Below are 20,256 nucleotides of genomic sequence, written 5' to 3'. Positions count from 1 at the left end.
AGAAAAAGGAAAGAAGAAAATGAAGGGAGAGGAGCAAAAGAGGGGTTTTTATACCTAGGGTTGGTAGCTATTAAACGACGTAGTTTTGACCATTAGAGAAATTGCCGCATAAGCACCAAACGGTGCGTTTGGTGTGAAGAACACTGGGTTGAAGTGTAAAGCTTGACCTTATAAAATACTTATCATGACATGCATGTGATGGATAGAATGTTTGCATGCTAGAAGAGTCCCGAAAAATTTACAAAAATCGGTATTGTACTTAGAGGTACAATAAAGTTGATTTAAGCCTCGACTAGATCAAATAGAGATTTTAGGGTGAAATTAAAAATTTTAAAGTCCCAGAATGATTTAATATGGTGATTTGGAGTTCGAGGATCATTTTAGAGTCAAATTAAAAATTTCACTATCCAATGGTAAAATGGTAATTTTGCCACTCAAGGACAAAAACAAGAAAATTTTCAAAGATTTTGATTACATTTGACTTATTGGAGTATGATTTGAGGTTGAGAAGTGAAAAATTACAATCCCGGCATTTTTCGGAGCATAGGGGTAAAATGGTAATTTTGCCACCGTAGGGGCAAAATTGTAATTTTCCACCACCAGGACACTTGTCCAGCACATGGTCTTCCCTTATCCTCACTTTGACCTTTGACTAATCATGTGGTGGAGATTGGAAGCATAATTATTAAAGTATAAAAAGAAAAATGGACTAATAAGCATGTGACATGTGTCAAGCAAGGATATTTTATTATTTTCTATAAAAATCAGCCTATAAACCCCTCATTTCTCTCCAAATATTCAGCCACACCAAGAACAAAGGGAAAAAGGAAGAGAACAAACCCTAGGTGGGTAATTTGAAGAGAAAAAGTGTGGAAAATCAAGGAAAATAAGTGAAAAAGGTACGATTTTTCAATTTAAACTTGAAATCTATTTTCCTTAAGCATTTCTCCTTATTTTTCATGGTTAAATTACATGTTTTCATGATGAATTCATGACTGGTCAAAATGGATATGGAGAGAGAAAGATGTTGGATTGATTTGATTTTAAGTTATGTTAGTGTTTTTAGTTAGTTTAGCATATTTAGAAGCAAAACAACAAGAAAAGAATCCACTTTTCCCATGAATGTTCATTGGCCGAATCTTCCTTGATATGTGTGAGAGATGGATTGTTATTATTTTAAGAGAAATGGCTTAAAAAATGATGAATAATGGTGAGAAAATTAAGTAGGAAAAATCACGGTGTTAGTGCACTGTAATGGCTGAATTTTTCCATGAAGAAATGGGAAGGTTTTGATTCTGAAATTGGTGTTATTTGAATAATGTTTGGTGAATTGAGGTATTAGAAAAGAAATGGAGTAATTTGGGATTAAATTGGACGCGTTAGTAATTAATCGAGTGATAAGACGAATTTGGCAGGTATCGAAATTTAGATGGTTACTCGTGCATTTGCATTCCATATCATGCATTAGTAGTCTAAATTAGTTTAATTTCGATTTAGTACTAATGTAGTGAGTTTCTTGATTTTGTATTATGTCAAGGTGGTGAGTCCTCCGATAAAGGTAAGGAAATTGCACCCGAGGATCAGTAGTCTAAGTACTTCAAAAATCTACACTCTAGACATTGTGAGTAAACTTACTGTCATTTTAATTATCTAGGGTGATTTTTAGATGATTTCATGAATTCTATGGAAAAAGGGATTTAAAAAGGTAAATTTTCATTTTTTATGAATAAATGTGTTTCAATGAAATTAATTTATAAATTGTTTTGAAATTAATAATGATCTTGAAAAATAAAGTACACAGAGACTGTTAATTGTTGTAATTCGATTGTTTAAATTGATTGGCTTATGATAAATCGACATGATTGGCTGGTTGGCAATTGTATTGAAATACGAATTGTTTGGTTGCCTTGAAAGGTTGCGAATTACAAAAATTGCCTTATCATGTTATTGAATTTTATTGTATGATGAATTATATATTAATTAATCACTGTAGTAGGGGTTTCTGTGGACCAGCCTTTTAGAGGGGCATGGTAAACCCCATTATATTCTTACCTCGATCGGAGAGGCGCGTTGGGTATCTCCTGGGGTAAAGTTTAAGGTTCACCTCACGCTAAACCACCACGTGAGGGAGAACTTAACCAACATCAAGGAATGACTATGTTTTCAAAACGAAATAAAAATATGTTTTACGTGTATACGAAATTTTTAATAGCCTTGGCGATCTCGGTAGGATGCCTTGGCCAAGGTGTCCCCGATGATGGATTTATAGCACAAGCCTAGTTTTTATGAGATTCATAACCCTCTTTACGTATTTTGATTGAATATGTTCTAATGCTGTGACCCAGTTTACGATGATTTATTTTATTATCTCCATGTACTCAACTCTAGATGTTTATGATGATGTCTGTTTACTTACTGGGATTTTATAATCTCACCATCCCCTTTCCATCCATTTCAGACTCAGATTAGACTGTAGATAGCTGATCTCATCGAGGACTACTGTGGGATTTGCATTATCAAAATCGTAGGTTCACAATCCTCTTTACTTTTGGTTATTCGGAGGGGCCCTACTAGTTATTGTAAATTAAATTAAATACTCTGGCTTATTGTATTACAGTATGTATGAATTTATTTTGCTTTTACGTTACAAAAATTATCTACGCATAATTCTAAAAATGTTGTTTAATAAGAAAATAGCATATTTTACTTAATATTTGTTTTATTTTCTTATTATATCTAAATAATCATAATTTCGTTTTAAATGGAGGTTTTGGACTTTTAAACTTATTTTTAATCATGAATTATGTGTTTTGTACTTGTAAATTACATTTTAGCGGGTTTTGAATTTTTTTGAAAAAAATGACCAAAATACCCCTGTGAGACGAAAGTTATTATTTTATTTGTTTTAAGTTGGAAACAGTTTAAAATCTTTTAGAACATGATATTTGGCAACGGTTGCTCACAAGGGAAATGAGAAACTGATATTAAGCCTTGCGGAGTTTTGGGTTAACATTTTGGGTAATGAGTGTCTATTGGGACACCGCGGCAGTTATCACGAGCTCGAGGGGAGTACCGGGTAGTGACATGAAGAGACAGGCCTAGGGCGCCCCTCTCAAATGGATCAGTTTTCTTGGGTCACTATTTAAGTCCAAGTCAAGTAAAGGCTTTATTTTTTTCTATATAGATTTGTTGTGGCTTGGGTTGGTCAATTTTGTTTGTTCTTAGGATTATTGTATAATCCTGTAGGATTGAGTTCAAATTACTTTAGCATAATATTATAAAAAATCTCCACGTAATATTTTTAGAGTTAGGAAATTAATGCAAACCAAAAAGTACGTAAATAATAATAGCAAAAAGATAATAAAGTTAAAATATATACTTTTAAAAAAATGTTTAGTTATAGAAAGGATTTGAATTTAGGAGAATATTAATAAAAAATATATAAACCTTGGCAAATGAAACATACATATAAAACAAAATAAATAAATGTCTAAATAAAGTATAGTTGTAGTGATGGATTTAGTTTAGTTAGAGATATGACAGTTCCAATTCGTTTGAAATTAAGTTGGGGAGTTTTAAAATCAGAATGGATGGGTGGTAGATTTGGTTAAAGTTTAACTTATTTTTCATTAGGGCAAAGGTTCAAGTCACCCTATCAACACAAATTTAAATATTTTGAATTTTATCAATAAATTAATGTTTAAAAATTACTCAATATAAAACATAATGGTATATTACTACATTTATTATATATATATATATATTAATGATACAAATATTATCTAATAATATTTGATATATATTACAAAAATTGTATAATTGCTAATCAATATAATTTTATGAAAAATATGATAATAACTAATAAAACTAATAACTATAATCATATAAATAAAATTACTATAAGCTTACATATAAAACATATAAATATATATTTATGTAGGATATTTAAATATCTCATATACATACATATATATTAACTTATAAAGTTATATCAGTTAAAGAATATAACTTGTAATTTAATATTAATACAATAAGTTTTTTCCTTTTAATAATGCAGGTTTATATCCATAGTCTAATATAGTTATCATTCTAATTTGTATACGTAGATATAATAAACTAATATATTTTAAATATATTAAATTAATAAGTTCATTATATATCTATCTTCTTAATTTATATATATTAACTAATTAATCCTAAAACATACATAAAGTATTAGTATTTTTTAAAAATTTCTTATTAGATCTTACCATGTGTTTTTTTAAAATTTAAATATTTATTTTCTTCTTTTTATCAATTTTTAATGTTATAGAATCAATTAATTTAAAATTATTAATTTATAATTTATGATTCAATAAAGTTTATAAAAAGTAAAAAAAATTAGCAAAAGAAAACATAATTAAACTTCTAAATATTATAAACTTCACATATGAATATATTTTCTTTTAATAATATCAATTTTTTATAAAAGATTAATAAAATTTATAAAATTTTTTAAATATTTTAATAAAAAAATAAAAAATTATTATTACCAACGAAATTTTCCAATGGAATATTCCGTTGGAAAATTTCTGTTGATAATAACTTTTTCCAACAAAATTTTCGTTGGAAACTTCAACCAGGTTTTAAATTTTTTTACTCCTAGAACTTTTTGACGGATTTCCAACAGAAAATTTTTCGTTGAAAATTTCCAATGAAAATTCCGTCGGACATGATGGTCTCATTTTTTTTTTACTCCCAAAAAATTTTTCCAACGAAAAATTTTCCATTGGAATTTTCCAATGGAAATTCCGTCAGAAATGGTGGTCTCCTTTTTTTTTGCTCGCCAAAAATATTTCCAACGGAAAGTTTTCCATTGGAAATCCGTTGGAAAAATTTTTGTCTCCTGTTTTTTTTGCTCGCCAAAAATTTTTCCAACGAATTTCCAGCAGAATTTTTCCATTGGGAAAATGGATCGAAAATTTTTTAAATTTTCATCGAAAAAAACAAAATATTTTGTAGTGAGATAGTATACATAAGCAAAGACTATACTTTTGATATTGCTATTAAATATAAAAAAAAATGCAATTAAAAGTTTAAATAATTACCCTTTTTAAGATTTCAATTTATGAAAAGATATGTTATCTAAAGATGTATAATTAAAATCCAAATTTGTTGTAGTGAAATCAATAGAATTGACTTTAAGGTTTGCTATAAAATGACATTTTCCTTTCGATTTGTTTTGCTTACTAGATAACACCTAATATAATCCGCCTTATTTAACCAAGTCTATCAAAAGTAAAAAATTAATCTTTTTTTTTTTTTTTGGGATTTGGAGAAGGAGGATTTGAATCTTTCTGTTTAAGTAGGAAGATCATGCACCAACTAATGAGCCAAATGTTCAAGTGCAAAAATTAATCCCTTTTTTATCTTAATAAGGTGAGTTATTGAGATATTAATACGATAATTATAGTTTTAAAAAATGATAATTATATATCAAAATTATCTAATAATTTAAAATTATCATATTATTTGATAAAAGGAGTTGCATAAAAAGGCATGAGGTTTTTCACCGAAAAACAATTACAGTTTCGAAAAAATAATAACATGGAAACAAAATGTCACGACCCAAATTTTCGAGCCATGACCGGCGCAAGGGCCCAATAAACGTAGTCTATTAAGCCCAAGCAAGCCTATCAATTTATCCTACTCATCATTCCATCAAATATCGCTAAGTCATATTTCATACTTTTGAATCAAAATAGTGATATACATTGCCAACTCGTACTGGCATTACTCCTTAAAAATTTACATACAATGTCTACAACATGTATTCTAATAATTTACATTAAGTTTGTCTATACAAAACAAAATAACACTTGACTTCCAGCAGAGTGACTCGGATGAATATATAGCTACCGAATGCCGAGACACCTACCAAAAGATGGACACAGGTCTACAAGGACACCTTGTCCTAGTTACCGGCTACCTCGTGATCTGAAAACAGGAATTTGAAAATGGTGAGTATAAACCTAGTGAGTGAACAAGAAAGGGAACAAGCATACCATAAGGAATCTTTAATGAAATCATGATGCATTCTTTTTCAAAACAATGCAATTTGTTTCTATTCTTATTAAAAACCCCTCATCAAGCCTTTAAATGATTAATCATTTGAAAATCATTAACCCATACATAACGAACCATTTGAAGAATAAAAGCTTTAATATTACACAAGTAAGTCAAATACGACAACGAATCTTCGCTGCAGCAGAAAGGCATTCTTGTTGCAGCTACGCTGCAGTGACGTTGGGATTTAGTTATTAACTGAACAAGGGTTTCTCAACTGGCCGTGGATTTCTCACTAAACCTCATCATTTTAAACTTAACTCATTTAATCCTTAATATTGAAAGTCCATGCTCCGATATGGTAGCAAAGTAGTGAAAGATAGGTCAACAATTGGACAAGATAGGATACCAAAACAAAAAGTTTTTCACTATAGCGAGATTCAATCTCGCTGCAGTGAAATTGTAACCCATAAACAGAATGTTTCTCGCTACAGCGAAATTCAATCTCGCTGCAGCGAAATTGTAACCCAAAAACAGAAAGTTTCTCTTGCAGCGAGAATGTATTTCGCTGCAGCAAGAAGCTATAGTGTCATTCTCGCTACAGTGAAAATGCATCCTCGCTGCAGTGAGTTTTCGGCCAGCCTACCCTTTCAAAACCCGAGAGTTTCTCGCTGCAGTGAGAATGATTCTCGCTGCAGTGAAATACAGGGCATCAAATGAAAATTTCCCTTTCTCCCAAAGAAAACCACCCTGTTTGAAATGTTCAAAACCAATATGAAACACATAACAATTTCTCAAGGTTTAACATGTCAAGTTTCACATGCATTACAATCATAAACCATTATCCATCAATTTCCTATAACACACATATTTACATATGTATATATATACGCATATACCCATCATCATCATCACACCATCCCATCATCATCATCACCAGTTCATGCGCACTCCCTACTCGCACATGGTTGGGTCATCACCGGGTTATGCACACTCCCTACTCGCACATAACCGGGTCATCCTCGGCTTATGCGCACTCCCTACTCGCACATAGCCGAGTCAATATAATTACACAACATTATATTCAAGCATATATGTATATCAACATAATGCAGCCACATAGAAATCCATAATAACCACATATCATAACATAAATCATTTCTCAAGAGCTTGTTCCCAAGGCATTCATTTTCATGAAAAATCGTATAAAATCATTCAAACATTTGTCAAATACATTATTCCCAAAATAAGTTTTGAAGGCAGTCCACTCACCAATTGATTGTAGAGCTTTTAAATGACTCCAATTCCCCTAATTGTCCAAATGAGATGATGGGGCTTCCTTAAAACCTAGGATCACATTAACATAAACAATAGATCAATTTACACACTATGACCCCTAAAACCTATCTCTAAACTAGCTTTCAATTGCCATATTAAATGGCCATCTATGTTCACTATCTTAATCACTAAAAGTAATGAACATAATCAACAATAAAATAGCTCATAAATCCCAATTACTAGCCATTTTCTGCAGCTAAAAACCAAGCTTAATTCATCACTTACCCTAAGGCTCCTTTGTAGTCAAATTCTCTTCCAATTACTTCTAAATCAATGGGGTAATTCTCTTTTTCTCTCTCTAGAACACCCAGCTAGTAAGAGAAAGTATGAAAACCAGATTTTTGAAGGGTTTTAAAGTGAGAGGATGAAAGAGCATAAGGGTTTATGGAAAAGTGCACCAAAAACATGAAAATTGGAGTTAGAGAGAGAAAGTTATGGAAGCTTGAAGAAAACTCCCATGGAAGAATTGAAGAAACGTGAGAGAGGAGAAGAGAAGAAGAAGACAGCTGCTGGAAATTTCAAGACGTTGCTGGAAATTCAAGATATTTATAGGCCAAATTTATCCATTCCCATAAAATTACCAATTTGCCCTTCCACCAATTAACTTACTCTCCTCCAATCTTTTATGCAATCTTTTTGTTCTTTTGACACTGGGACAAGGTCCATAATGGTCTAGACATGTTCGGGTCCATAAAAACATAAAACTTTAACCCGAGATGAAAAATGACCATTTTGCCCCTACCGTGAAAATCGTCAAAATTTTGGTTTCCTTTCCATTTTACCCATAATTTCACCATCCATTTATGCCTTAAGCCTACTTAGGCCATAATATTGTTTAAAACTTACTTTGGGAGCTTATTAGAGAAAATGACGAAACTACCCCTGGCTCGTATTATTACATCTATACTTAATTACAAGCCTATAAAGGTTGAGGTCTCACACAAAAATACTTTCATTTCTCTAGAGAAAAACCACCCTTTCTTCATTATCAAGTTAAAGTTTTTGTACTGTGAAAAGTGTGTGGTCACTGCTCGTTTTTGTAACAATTTTCCTTCGCACTTTTGTAAATAATAGACTCCTAAAATATCTAGAATCATCTTGAATAAGTCTATTTGAAAAGTTAAGAGACTAAACATTATGTGTTAGAACATGAAAATGTTTTCATATAAAGAATAGACTCCTACTCGTTTTCATGTTCTTATTTGTTAGAATTGATGTTTGCCCTATAGTCAATCGGTTAGTTATGAGTCACATTCATTATAATTGTCATTATTTACTATAAAGATGAAATTCATGGAATAAACATACTTTGTGAAAGGAATTATAAAATGTTATAATTATGATTTTTTTATTGCATCATAGTATTATTCCAAAATGACATGATATAGATAAAGTCGAGAGATTGAAACATATTATGAAACAAGTAACCATTCTCATAGGTTGAAGTATAAAGATATTGAAACAAACATGAGTGCTTATTAAAATGAACAACTTCCTTCGAAATGATGCACCATGAGAATTTCATTAGACATTTCACTCAAATGTTTGCAGAAACAAGTTCTCATGTGACAATTGTGTAAGTGATCCTTAAGCTTGATACGTGTGGAGTATTATACTTTATACTATTTTATGTTGTCTTAACCGAAGCTTTTTAATGGGACCAATATTAGGTATAAAATGAAGCATATGGAGATAAATGAATGCCCAATAGAGGGTTCATCACCTTGATTCGAAGGGGACTATCTCACTACTTCTTGACATGTATTAACTCAAGAAAGTTCTTGACTAAGGTAGAATGAATATTCGGAAAGGATTTCTCGAATTTTATTAAGGAGTTAATAATTAGTTTCAAGAGCTAACAAAGTTAAGGCATATATAGAGTAGACATCAAACCATGCGTTATCAAAATATTAGTTGATGCAAGGATCGAATTACATGGTAAGACTGTGCATTAAAAGATTAAGTCGAAACACTTTGAATTTTCTTAAAATTTAGATGGTCATGACATATGGTTAGATGTCAATCTTGATCTATAAATATTAAATAACTAATTCAAAATTACTAATGAATTCAAAAGAGTTTGATTTATCTAATTGTCATTGATTTAGGATTATAAATCATGTTTAATGTTAACATGTTAACAAGTTAATGGGTCACACACATTAAAAATGACTATTTGAAAAATTGAAATGGAAAACACTAATAAAAAAATTAAGTTTTATTTATGGAAAAATCCATCGGTAAAAGTGTGCATTTCATCAGTAATTGAAATTATCGAGGAAAAACTCCGTTGATAATCAATTGAAAATATCTTCGTCGGTAATAAGTTTGTAGCAGTATTTTAAAATTCCATCGGTAACATCATCGACAACAATTTTTGTCAGTATTTCCTTCGGTAAAAATTTGATTCATCAATCAAAAAATTTGTTGGTGATGTAAAAAATCTATCAATAAAGTCATTGACCAAAAGTTTTTCCACCAATAAATCCATCGATAATGTATTGATGAATCTCGCGATCGACAAAGTAATTTATCGATGGAAGTCCTGATGGAATTAGCAACTAAAATTTCTTTCATGTTTTGTTGGTAATGTGTATTATTCCATCGGTAATAAAAAATAAGATACATCAGTATTAAAATAATTTCATCTGTAATAATTAACTTTTTGTAATTTTTTTATTTTGTGTTTCCTGCATTGAATAATAATAATAATATTAATATATTAAAAGTAATAATTTTGTTTGAAAAATTACTCAAAATGTATTATATAATGGAAAAAACATACCACATATTTTGAAAATTAAAAAAGAAATGTCATCTCAAAATCAATGAAAAACATTAATACAAGGAATCTATAGCACAACGAAAAGGAATTACGATTGTCAATCGAACAAAAAGGAATTATGATAGTCAATTAGCTAAATCATTAAGAAGGGGAAACTGCTGTTATGATTGAGGATGCGACTACTGTGATGATGCAGACTCGCTAGTTTGATTTGGAAGCCTCTCAAGAATAACTTTCATGATGGACTTAATATCATCCACATCAGTCTTCAACTCCTTCACATCACTCTTCATTTCTTGATAGCCCTTAGGTTTAGATTATGAAACTTATGCAGCAGCAACAGAAGGCATTAGACCACAAGCAAACTTAGATGTCATAGTTGGAGCAATAGTGTAGCATATTGCATCTTGGTGCTAAACTCTAGACGTGGGTCCGAGTGGTTTGTAGCTCTCTAATTGACTCAACCATGCTACTGGATTGAACCCCAATTGGAATGATGGATCATCACTGTACTTCTACAATATAACAAATGTATATGATTCCTGCAAATAGAAAAGAAAATGACATTTTGTATTAATAAAATTGTTAAGTAACATATACATATATTCAATAATATAATTAAAATAAACTGACTCATTTCTATTACTTACACTAACAGTCTTTGACTTGTTGTCGACAAACTCTCCGGTATCTTTCTATTGCTTGTGAGTGCACTCGAAAACCTCAAAGAATGTCAACTGTCTTTATAGCATCTCAAACTGTAATCATAATAAGAAAAAAAATGTATCATCACCAATATACATGTTTTCGCAATCTTCAACAACACAATGACAACATGTTTTAAAATTGTAAAATAATGACAACGCATAACACACTCAAAAGAAAAACAAACGTATCATCAAAACATATGCATGGCTTCGCTTCGCAGTCGTCAACAACACAACGACAACATGAAAATGCTCACATTATTGACTTTATGATTTAAGAGCACATACCATTTTTTTCTGATGTAAAACAAAAGGTAAAGAACCCTTTGTGTGCTTTGTTATGTTATCGTCATTCTTTGTTAGGTGATTTTGCTGGGCCTTCATGGATCGACGCTGCCACTTATGCGTGGCCTAGACATTATTGACTAGTTGGTCCCAAACCTCTATAGTGATCCAAGGGCGTGACTTCCTTTTAGTTAAGAGGATATCATGACGAGTGCCCGTGTCCCTCTTGGCTTTCTCGCGCTCGTTTGCAAACAAATCTTTTAATCTATTTTTGAAAATCTTCTCTCATCTGTTGCGAACCGTCGAAGCATCAATATTAGCCCACGTAAAGACTTCTACATTGAAAATAAATATTTATATTAGTATTGTTAAAGGAAACCTAGATAAATATACAATAACAATATGGTACCTCAAATTTACACCGCATGGCATTTTTCACAATGGTAGAAATAAACCTCCACGTAGGCCAGGGCCCACTAAAGTGATTATTGATTATTCTCGTAATGGTTGTAGTCACTCCAGTCTCCACAAAGTACTACAAAATCAATACATCTTTATTAAAACACATTAATGAAATTACTACATATAATGAAATAAGCTAATAGTTGTAAATTACCTCTTTTTGACAAGATGCAACAAGATTAGTCGGTCGGGATTGGTAGGAGTGGGCAAGCCTACACTAAGCCTTCAGCCCCTAAACTGTGATATAGAGTTTGACACACTTGCTGCGGTAATTGAAGTTGGCGGCATTTCCTCGATCTCCTCTAGATCGAATGGAGTAGCAGCTGATGTGGACATTGATGGTATCGATGATTGAGGTGGCATCGGAGGTAACACAATCGGTGGTGGAGACTGAGGAGGTGGAATCGAAGTTTGCATAGTTGAATTACCTACGCCACTCGATCATGCTCAAGGGCCAGTAGTAGTCTTGTATTTAACCATGACTATGCAAAAATCTGTCATCACATTATTGACTAACCATTGTTATGAACTAACAATAAATGAAAAGCATAATCACTAATATTAAGTACTATCAATAAATGTAATTCCATGATCATAAGAAACATGTTAATAATGGTTGATGTTGAAACAAAATGACATATATAGATAAATTTGCATAAAAAAGTACATCATGTCAACATCTTTACATCGATTAAATATATAAAAACTATCATCGACCATTAATCATCATCTGAGCATGCAAACTCATTTTCAGGATCATCACTTTCATTATCATCTTCTTATTCTGCATCTTTCTCTGTCTCTTCGTCTTCTCCTTCAACTCCTTCATCGTCATCATCTTTTTCATTATATTCGACCTCAACAAACATATTAACTTCTTCATATCCACCATTAACAAGAATTGTACTACTGTCAAGGTCTTTTGAAGGATCATTAAATCTTGTATTGATATTGTCTTTATCTTCTTGATGCACCACTTCATTATTCAGAATATCAAATCGATTCCAAGCCTTCATTTTGAACACTACCCACCAATCACATCAATCTCTTTTGTTTGATGGGTATGGACTGTAGTAAACTTGAGTAGCTTGTTCAACTAAAACAAAAAGCTCATTACTAGTAAGAATTGAGTTATGTCTAATTTCGACCAACCCATGAAAAAAATCAACTGTAAAACCTTTGTTGATATCAAACAATGACATTTGAACAGAACTTCTTGATTGTTTACACCAAAGATTTCTAACTCAACGATATCGACCAACAGATCGTAAAAGTCACGATCGTAATCATTATAGCAAATTCTTTGATGCAGACACTACTATTCATTATGGAATGATTTTCTCCATATTCCAATGCATGGAACTTGTATCCATTCACATAGTAACCTTTTTAACACATCGCTATATGACTAGGACTATGCGACATGTCAACTAGCTAATAATCATTTTGATTCGCATGTTGGGCCATTTACGAGAAAGTGACATGCCATATAATTATTTGAAGTGTTATTTAAACACTTACAATTAAATTGATGAATGATAACTTACATATTGTTTAAACCAATTTCAGAAGGTTGCATCACAGATTTTCTCCAATTCCTTGTTGAAAATACCATATCATTATTTTTTCACCATATCATTGAACATCCTAAACATCGAAGGAACATATAGTGAATTAATACCAATATTTTATTGAGAATGAGTTAGCGGAGTTAAAAGATGATTTGGAAGTGAACCAGGGCAAAGTAAGACACTTTGAGACCTGAGGAGAGAAGTGGAGAATTTTAAAATAAAATAATATTTTATTAATAAAATAATATTAAAATAATCTGATGCCAGAATGGGTCGCATCTTGCGAGAGATAGGTTAAGTCTAAGTGGGGGAGACTAAAAATAGAATTTTTGGATGACTTGAATAAAACAATATTTTATTTATTTATATTATATTATATTATTTAGATAAAAAAATTATTGGTTACATGCAAAATTGGATGAAAAGAAAATAATTAGTCATGGAAAATAAGGTTATGTGGAAGATTGGCATATGCATGTGACAATAGTATTACATGCAAAAGATGGCATATAAAGGTGTAATCTTAGTGGGGAACATGTGAAACTCCCACTATGTGACAAATAAAAAGGGCATAAGACAAAATGAATAAGATAACATATGTATGTGAAATTTTAAGTTAAAAGAATGCATGGAGGATTTATGCATGATGGACTTGGTGACAAATTAGACTAAAGGAAAGGAAATGTAATGCATGTAAAGTCATTGGACAAAAGTAAGGTGCATGAAATGGAAATGCATTAAGAATGCATGAAGATAGATTAAAGAATGGATGGATAATGGAAGTAGATATTCAACCAATTAAAAGAGATGGAAATTGGATGCATGAAATCATATAGGTTGGCAAGGTAGCCAAATAGAATAAAAAGGTAAATGTGTGCATGCAATTTGATTGGCTAAGTGGGTGGCCAAATAAATAGTAAAATTTCAAAGGGAAAAAGAAATGAGAATTGGCCTTGGAAAGCTTGTGAGAACCAGCCATTGTGAGAGAATAGAGAAAGAGCTTGGTTCTTGAGAGGTTCCACCCAAAAAAAGAATAAAAAAAAGGAAAAGAAAGAGGAAATTGGGTCTTGAAAGGTTTCACTCGAGGAGAAAAGAAAAGACAGGAAGAAAGAAAGAAAGTGGGGAAGGCTTAGGTTTGTGAGGATTCAAGGAAACCATGGGTTCCTTACTCTTCATTGTTGCGTTTAACATTTCATCACCCAAAAAGGAATCTTTAACATGCAAGAGAGGAACTGTGGAGCTTGAGAAAAGAGGAAAGCTTGGTTCCAAAGTTTCAAGAGAAACAAGGGTAAGCATTATGGTTTTGGTTTGATTATGTTTTGATAATCGGTTGGTAACCATAAGAAATGTATTGTGGCAACAAAGAAAAGCTTGATTGGAGAGGATTTACTGACATGCAAGCCATCAAACTCTTAGATGCATGATGGATTCAAAGTGAAAGAGAAAAGGTAAGCATGGTATTTTGTTTTAAGGTCTACGGGTTGGAAGAATTGTTAAGAAAATAATTTATGAATAATGTTGGCAACTTGGTGATTGCAACTTGGAAGAATATTGGAGTGCATGCGGGGCTCAACCAACCCTAAAGGTAAAAATGTATAATGCTTTAAGTATGGTTAGAAAATTTTGGGAAAATGGCTGTTGTTGTGTTGATTGATAGTTTGAAAGACACGTTGTGAAGAATGATGATTGTTGGAAAGATCTAAAAATGCATAAGCTAGTTAGAAATGTTAAGGTTGCTTGCTATGTTGTTTAAAAGAAATAAGGATGAATAATGTGGATGGAAGATTGGGAAACAAACATTGAAAGTTAGATAGACAAATTATGCATGTAAGCTTGGAAATAATTGAGTGAAATTGGATTGATTGTTGCTGCCATATATGTGGTTAATGCTATGAAAATATAACATGGACTATGATGAATGTTGCTTGGAAAGGTTGAAATGGGCGCTTAATGTTATAAATAAGTGGCCGGTACATGTAATATAGAGAATTATGCATGTAAAGGATATGAATTCCTTTAGTAAAAATATGTCAATATGCATATGAATATGCAAAGGCCAATTGAGAAAGAATGGTGATTTTAGCATGATTTGAGTTATTAAAATGATGATTAATGTTTGAATGAGAAAGAGAATGGGTAGGATATAAAAGCCTTAAGTAAACGTGAGTAGCAAATGTAAGACAAATGAATTGTAATGTTACTAAAAGTATTTTGGAACTAATTGTTGCCAAGAGATTAACTAAGTGAAAGATAATTACCGATGACATAATTCAAGGAGAAAACAGGTGACTAGCAAGTCATCTCGATGAATTGAGGACATAAGGAGTTTATTTGGCGAAGTAATATCTCACCAAGAGAAGTGAATGGGGGGTGTTAATTTTAAAAGATTTTATGCTATATCAAAGTATATGTATAGAATTATTCAATGCCTTTGTGGAAAGCATGAGTTGCTAGAAAATGATAAGTGATTTGAATACATGGTTTGGAATGATTTATACACTGCTTTTGTGGAAAGCATGAGTTGGTAGAAACAATAGGCATTTGTGAATGCAAATTGAGTTTGAAGGTGTTTTGTGTATACTATATATATATATATGATATATGTTAAGTGTTTTAGAAACCGGGAAACAAGCCCTTTTGCAATGTTCTTCATCAAAATCGTTCCTTGTATCTTTGTGTGACGTGCATAGTTAAATGCACTTCATAAATGGCTTAAATGCAAATTCTTGTGAGCCAATTTTAGTCTGAACTTTATGCAAATGTTTACACCATGCATTTTAATGTGAAAAACAATTTTGAAAGGTTACCGAACCTTGTTTTCAAATTATTTAAAAAAAACTCTTGAAAACTTTGATTTGTTTTCAAACCGAGAGCATTGAGAGTAGGCCGAATGTCTCATTGGGATAGTGTGACCTTCGTGCACAAGTGAGCTCTAGCTAGAGAACCTTTTGGGTCACCAACGGGCTGTTGGACGTGGCTAAGCCATGGTCTGTGATTATATGTAGCAAGGCCACTGGTTGATATACGTGGCTAGGCCATTGGTTGATATCTGTGGTTGCAACCATATGATTTCTTCGTTGTCGGTCAACATCGTCGAGATTGCCACGGCTTTGGGAATCCGATAGAGGGGGGCCTCTTGGATGTTATTACGTGGAAAATGTTCCACGGGTTGATTATCTATGATTACCTACTTGAGAGTCTTGAGAGTTTTTAGACCTGTACTCTTTCGCATGGTGGAGAGATATTGTTTTTTCATAACTCCCCTTTTTAATTGAAACCTTTCAGTGCTTTATATGTTGATCATGAATTTATGTATGTAGATGTACTCGGTTATTTTTACATGCCACATGATTTGGGAACGTGCGTGTTTTTATACGACCATTTGTTTTTATGAAGGAAATAAATGATTTCGACGATTGAAATCTATTTTTCTATGCTTTGACTTCGGCATTGTTTGCCAAGGAAAGTATTGCACTATGATTTTCACGACATTATTTTTGCAAGGCACAAATAGTTTATTTGTTATTTGGTTTTATAAGGTTACCATATTATACTCTGGTTTTATCCTTCAAATTATCTACTCTAAGCTTGTTTCCCATCTACGTCTTGCTCACGGAGTCGGTGATCACTGAGTTTGTGAGACTTACCCCCTTATCTCCCATTTTATAGATAAGTGATCGGCCAAGCATTCATTCGTTGACACATATTGTCCACTACGGATAGATAAAGGCATCTCACAGCACTTTATTCCTAGTCGCTTCTCTGCTAGAGGTCGAGTTGTTCATAGTATATTTTGCTGTAAATAGACACTAGTCTTAATGTAAATGTACAGTTGGAGATTATAAACTTTAATGTACTTATACAATTAATGTGGAGTAAAAGTTTAGTTGATTTGTTCGACTTTTTGTTTTAAGTATATTGCAAAGTGTTATATGGTTCAAAGCGATTATATAATGGAATGAATATAACGTATTAACAAAAGTTTCAAATAAGGCTTGTTCGAGGACTTGGTGGTTCTCTTGCAAGACTCAGATGTCAATAGCGATCAAGGAACGGGTCATTACAGGTTTTCCCAAAACCCAGTAGCTTATGGTCACCAACTTTTACTCCACATGTGATATTAGGAATTGTATCCAGTTGTTCCAAAATCTCAACACTGGATAAACGAGGAATTAGAGGATCCCTTTTGACATGTTTTTTAAATTTATCTCTTTGGTGAAAAAATGGATGATCCATTAGCAAAAATTGTCAATGAAAATAAAAGAAACAAGGCTTCTTTCCATACTGCAAGATGATACTCTTCCCATGTTCCATGCAATATGGATATGATAAACGTTCATGAGTGCTTTATTGGGACAACATACCATATGCAAGGAAGTCATTAATGGTCCATAAGAATGTTGCTCGTAGAATAAAATTTTGTTTCATAAAAGCATCATACATGACAACAGTTTTGTCCTACAAAACTTTTAACTCATCTATCAGAGGTTGTAAGAAAACATCTATATTTTGTCTAAGATGTCTACTCCCTAAGATGACCATATTTAGAAAGATGTCTGGTTGTTTCATGCATATCGACAGAGGTAAGTTATAAATAGTGAGCATTATTAGCCAAACAGAGAACGATTTGGTCGTCAGACCAAATGGGCTGAAACCATCAGAACATAAATTGAGTATGATGTTGTGAGGCTCTATCGTAAAATACGAATAGGTCTGCTTAAAGTGTTGTCAAGCCTCACCATCAACAGAATGTCTAAGCACTCCATCATTGGATTAATGTGTAGCATGCCATGTCATGTGTTCTGTAGTTTTTCCAGACATATAAAGTCTCTATGGTCTAGGTATGAGTGGCAAGTATCGCAGAATCTTATAAGGAACTTTGTTCTCCTTTCCTCCCTTTGATTTATTTAGTTTATACCAAAGATGACCACAACATGAACAGTAAGACAACTCAAAGATTCGTTATAAAACAACAAGCAGTTATTCTTACATGAATGAATTTTCAGATAACTTAGCCCAAGTTCCTTCAATTCTTTCTTCATTATATAGAAGTTCTCCAATAATGCTTCATCCGATGGCAACATGTTCTTCACTAGATGCATCAGACAATTAAAACGTGTCTCACTCATGTTAAACTTTGACTTCACATTCAATGATTGGGACATAGCTGGTAGTTTTGTGTGCTTGGTGCATCCGGACCACAAATCTGAATCAACATAATTTAACAACAAAAAAAACGTTGCAACATTCAAATTTGGATCTTCATGAATATCCCTCCCATTTTCATTCCTAACATTGGATTGAAAATCTCGACGTAAAGCATCCATAACCATTTCAACTTATGAATTTTCTACTCTAGCACCATACACTACTTCTTCGACATGATCATGAACAAAATGTCCTGATGATTGTCCGATATGGAATGATTCACCATGTGATTCTCATATTATGTGTGCACCGATAAAACCTTTATGAAATAGATGCTCTCAAACCTTATCAATAGTTAAGAACTTACTATTCATACACTAGGAGCAAGGACATCTTATCTTATTCCCACTTACATATCTAGGTTGATGAAAGGCAAATGAAATAAATTCTTCAACGCCATTCACAAATTTTGTCTGAAGAAATCCATTTAAATCCACTCGGAAATACATCCAACTCCGATCTTGTTCTATTCTGACAAATGTAACGGACATATGATGTTATCCATTATAAGATAATAAAAAATTAATTATTAATTAATTACTAGAATGTTAATCAAAAGAATTTAGTCATATTCATTATATATATAATTTTTGTTACTATAAATCAATAAAAATTATATATTTCATATATAATTTTCATATAATTTTTGTTTTTGTAAATCAATAAAAATAATGGATATATATTTCATCAAATTTATCATTAATTATATGTATTGTATTATATATATTACTTTTGTTATTGTAAATCAATAAAATTATGTATATACTTTTCCTTATTGTACATCAATAAATATTATATATATTATATATATAGTTTTCATATATATTTTTCTGTAAATCAATAAAAATAATGGATATATATTTTATCAAATTTATCATTAATCATATGTATTATATTACATATATTACTTTTGTTATTGTAAATCAATAAAATTATGAATACAATTTTCCTTATTGTATATTTAGTGTATTATATATATATATATATATATATATAATTTTCATATAATTTTTATTTTTTAAAATCAATAAAAAATTATGGATATATATTACATCAACTTTATTATTATATATTTAATACATATATATAACTTTTGTTATTGTAAATAAATAAAAATTATGTACATATAGTAGTTCAAATTTATCATGAAATTATAATTTTTTTATTGATCCATTTTAATCAAAATTATTATATTGTAATACTTTTTGGAAAATGAATGTGACTAAATTCTTTTTGTTCAAACTATATATATCTACTATTAAATCAAATACTAAATGCATGCATTCGGGTTAATACTAGAAAACTAATTTGATGAGCTAAAATTTCAATATTAACTATCATCAACAAAGACACATAACTTTGATATTGCATTTCCTATGCAATGGAAACAGTCAATTAAATTCAACAACCGCAATCCCCCACACTCTACATTTAATTAACAAGCAACTCCAGCCAAAAACTTATATGCTCAAGGATTTCACATAACAACAAATGTCAAGCCCAGCTCTACAATATGTTTATTATGCCATTCTTACATAAGAATGCATATTTGCTTACTTAGGTACTTCGAAAATCGTTAAAGGACGACAATGTACCAAATGGTACAATTAAGTTGAATTAAGCCTCGAACTAGACCAAATAGAGATTTTAAGATGAAATTGAGAATTTTAAAACCCTAGAATGACTTAAAATGGTGATTCGGAGTTCGAGAACCGATTTGGAGTAAAATTAGAATTTTCATGACCTAGGGATAAAATGGTCATTTTGCCACCCGAGGTTAAAATTGGAATGTTGGAAGAAGTTTTTGATCAAGATTGACTATTTAGAACATAATTTGAGTTTGAGAAGTGGAAAA

Source organism: Theobroma cacao, chromosome 4 (assembly GCF_053813885.1).
Source record: "Theobroma cacao isolate CCN51 chromosome 4, ASM5381388v1, whole genome shotgun sequence".
Classification (NCBI taxonomy): Eukaryota; Viridiplantae; Streptophyta; class Magnoliopsida; order Malvales; family Malvaceae; genus Theobroma; species Theobroma cacao.
The sequence above is the reverse complement of the archived record's forward strand: the minus strand, read 5'-3'. Positions refer to the sequence as shown.